The sequence below is a fragment of the Pteropus vampyrus genome, unplaced genomic scaffold (assembly GCF_000151845.1).
Source record: "Pteropus vampyrus isolate Shadow unplaced genomic scaffold, Pvam_2.0 Scaffold206, whole genome shotgun sequence".
NCBI lineage: Eukaryota > Metazoa > Chordata > Mammalia > Chiroptera > Pteropodidae > Pteropus > Pteropus vampyrus.
Window position 1 is genome coordinate 2,676,666 of NW_011888987.1, and position 4,696 is coordinate 2,681,361.

The following is a 4,696-nucleotide window of genomic DNA, read 5'->3' on the forward strand; positions in this document are numbered from 1 at the left end:
ATTACAACTACTGAAGGCCGGACATGAGAAATCTCTTTTAGAATTTAGCCCCAGGAATGGCATTCCTTTCTCTGAAGAATGCTATTCTTCCTTCTTTTTCAAAATGGCATTTCTATAACTAGCTACATTCCACTTTTAACTACCTAAGAACCTAAGAGGCAAATTAGAAGCTTAACTAAAGGTCTTATTATATCTTTGGTTTTGGTATACATCTTTCACTGTTTTGATTTTCTATACCATGTCATGTACCTGGATAAATTCCTACATCCTTTATCGATTACTGCATAGCAAACATTCCACCCCCAACACAGTAGATAAAAAAAAACAATTTATTATTTCTCATAATTCTATGAGTCAGCTGTGTGGATCTTCTACTGATCTGTCATGGGCTCACTCATGCAGCTGCATTCACCTGATAGGTCAGCTGTGGACAGAGCTCACTTGGGCCTGCTGGACCTTGAACAAGCTAGATCTCTCCATGTGGCCTTTTATCTTCAAGGAGGTTAGACCAGGCTTCTTCACATGGTTACAGGAGCATTCTAAAAGTCAAGCTCCAATGTGCAAGCATTTATCAACTCTCTACTTGCATCACATTTGCTTATATCCCACTCGCCAAAGTCACATACACAAGCCAGAGCCACTACAAGAGGATGTGGATACTAGAAGGTGTGATTGATTGCAGGTCATAAATGTAACAAATTATAACAAACAGCTCCTTAACAGAGCTGTTACTTATTCTTCTTCCAATCCTTCTAATAATGGAATCATGTTATTCTTTAACAAAATCTTTCCTATCTGCTCCATATCTTTTAAGAGCTAAAATATCCTTTATCAGTGTTCTAAGCTCATAGTAGTCCAACATACCAGTGAATGAATGCTTATGTAGGATTCAAAAGTATTTTAAAATTTAAAATGCACCATATGCCACAGCAAATGCTCACTCCTAAATTCTTTAAGCTCTCAAGGAAAGAATAAAAATTCCTTTGAATTTAAGTGCAAAAGCCTTTAAAAACATTGAGGCTGATCAGTTCTCCCACCAGGAACAAATGCAACATTCCACTGTTGATGTCCCATACCCAAGCTCTTGAGGCACTTTGTATCTCTAATCAGTACTGAATGCATTATCATACAAGTACCTCCAATGCCTAAAATATTTTTTTTCCCCTAAAATCTTAAAATGAGAAAAAGAACCATTATCTTCTGGTTTCTACACCAAGTACTCCAATGAGTATGACCAGAAGATACTGAAAAGTATAAAAATATTAATCTAAAGAACGGTAAATATAAACAAAATAGGAAAAATCACCAAAGAAAAGGTAAAGATGAAATTCATTAAACTTATTTCATCTTACAAGTTGTTACTATTTTTAAGATGTCCCGTAATTTAAAGATGAGTTGAATAGGAATAATTTTTTAATTGAACTTTTAAGGACAACACTATACTTCTTATGATTAGTTTTAATATGTACTTTATATCCTGTTGGTTTTTTTAAAACACCATCTCAAATTCGAGATTTTAAGATTTTATGAAAATGAATGTGTTTTGGTAAAAGGTGCATGCACATGTACCTTGAGGGGAGCTGAACTATAATTGAGTAAGGTGGGTCTCTACACACCGACAACGTTTGCACTATGACTGGGGCTAGCACATATAACTATAAAAAGTCAAAAGAGGTCTTCTGGCTACAGTTAGGATGCCAAACAAGATGTTGTTCTGTGAATAGGTGGCAAAATGCTTCAGAGATTTTCTGCCAGGGGAGGGGAGACAAAATGTGGAACTTTACTTATGCACAGAAGACTTTTGTTGTTGTTGTTAAATTAGGCCAACAGCAGTGTTATTTTTAGATTACTTCACTTTCCCTTCTTAATGGGCTGGTATACAAAATAGGACAGAAAATGCAACATATGCCACAGCAAATGCTCGAAATTTAAATTCTTAAAGCTCTCATGGAAATAAGAGATATCTATCTTAAAATATGAGATTGCCATTCAAATGAAATTAAGACTATAATTGTTCTGGCAAATATTTGTCAGTTAACAGAAATAAATTACATATATCTCTAAAAAACAATTTGATCTTGGAGAATTTTTTCCTTCAATCATTTTTAGTAAAAATAATAAATCGTAAGAGAAAAGCTAAAGTGTAAATGAATGCGTTGACTTTATATTTATGATTAAAGGTAACATTTAAAGCATACAGCATTTTCAAATTCTATAGTGACTAACACAGTTCTTGATTTCATAAAGGTATAAAATTTAGATGACTCATCTACTTGTTCTTTCATAAAATCAATATCAAGTCTCTTCAGGTAGTCTCAATTTTGTTAGAAAGATAAACTTTCAAAACTTACTCTTTGTATTTCAGCATGCTGTATTCTCATTTTGATTGCAATCATGCTCCACAAAACTATATTATTTTGATTTATTCTAGTGTTATAAATTATGAAGATGAGACAGAATATATGACATTAAAGACTCATATATGCAGATAATATGTGATACTGGAATTTAAAATAGCATTAAAAAAGAATTTATCCCCACTTTTACTAATGACATGTATTTCAAACTACTATAAAATACTTATTTAAAAATAAACTAACAAAGTCAACAAATATTGTTATACAGCAAAACATTCACCATGTTGTTTCTAATGACTTGATTTTATTGAAGCACAGAAAATTGCAGGGTCACAAAAGATTTGACACATTTTTGGCATCTACCTCACTGAATATAGCTTACAACTAGGATAAGAACGGCAAAGAGCTTATTCTCTCAAAAAAAAATTAACTAAAATATCTAAAGTTTTGGTATTCTTGTGTTTATTATTTTATGAGATTATAATGTTGTGAGTGCTTCATATGTTAAATGTGCAGGTCCATTTTATTCCCCTAAAAACAGGGCAGACAAATATTGCTAGATATTTTTCATCACTCTATATAAACTACTTTTAAGATTCAATGTAACAATTAAATCAAACATCTTTAAACTAATATAGGTATTTAGACACACAAAAGTTAATCTCTCAGTAACACTGATCTGCTGATAAACTGTCATTTGCCAACAAAACAATTTTAACATGTAACTTCAATAGAAAATTTATAATGTAAAAGTAGGAAACTGAAAATATTGTTTACTGTTGCTAAAATAATAGTACTAATGAAATTTTGTGTATAAAGACTTCCTTAAACATGTAAACTAGTTCATACATTTAAAAAAACATTTAAATAATCTGCATTTTGATGCAACCCTGAATACCATAATTCTAAGATATACTCTCTAAGAATTAGCAGGTTTAATGGTGGGAAGAATAATATTAAGCTGAATACAAAAGTAGTTTTTAAAACCATAAGGAAATTGTAGTATCTTGCCAATAAAGGTATTAACAAAAGCAAAAACTGAACTATTTAAAAATGTAAATGGCTGCTTTTAGAGGAGAGTGGACTCTAAGTGGAGAAGAGGAACAAACAGGTTTATATACATTCAGAACTTCACCATACTTTATGCCAGCCACTGGCCTTCATCCTGAAATAAAATTAATTTCATGTCTAAATTGTAGTTAAGTAATACTTTATAAAGTCAGGTCAATTAATTCTAAAGAGACAAAGCCTGAAGGTACAAACAAAAGAGGCTATGTCCCAAAAATAAACATAATACTAAACTTTTACTGAACAGTCAGCCTGGTTCATACAATTTATTTTAGTCAAAAATAATAATAAAGGTGGCAAGCATTTGAAAAAAAACTCTAAAGAAATAGCAAAATATATTAACATTCTTATCAGGTGATGTGACTGTGTCTAAGTAGTTTAATTTTTTTTCTTTCCCTAGTTGCAAAATCCACATTTAAATTACTTAACACTAATTTAACCATATATTTACTTTAGAATTTTATTAAAAATTGACCTCTGAGTAAGCACAATGGAATCCCAAGCTTCTATATTTTATAGATAGACATTTCTAAGACTAGACTATATCTTGAAAAATACCATTAACGGAATTCGTGTATTTGTTTAAATTCACCCATTATTCCCACTTGAAATGAAGCTGTCCCATGACACAATATAGTTTAACAACAAGCACACACAGTAACCACTTTTTGAGCATATGCTTTTTATTAGGGAATCACTATATATTCCCATTATCAACAATTCCCAGCTTAGTTGTAGGTCCAGGAATAGATCTTCAGAATGGGAGAGCAGCAACTCTGCAAAAGAAATTACCTAAGATATCAAATTAAATGACATGGAATCATTTTATCCAAATCCATTAGTGGAATGCAAGAAAAATGCTAACAGGAAAGTCAAAATGATACCCAGAAAGAAGGAATCTTTTAAATTGATTATATAAGATGGCTTACAAAACATATTTCTCCAGAAAATGAAACTCATTATAATTATGAATTTATTAATCTAAAAAAACTCATGTTTAAAGCCAAGCAATAAGATCTAGGGCTTTGATAAATATATAAAAAAAGGAAATACTGTAAAACTGAGACAGTCTTAAAATGGGCAGCATCTAGTTATGCCACATGTGACAGCTTCAAAGAACTTCATGAATAAACAATTGCAACTTCACTTGCAAATACCACAGAAAAAACTCAAAATTAATTTTTAAGTTTCAGGCTTCAGGTTTCCAAGGATAAGCTGGTTCAAATAGAGACAACATTTGACTTCTGAGAACACCCACAAAGTCAAGTTTT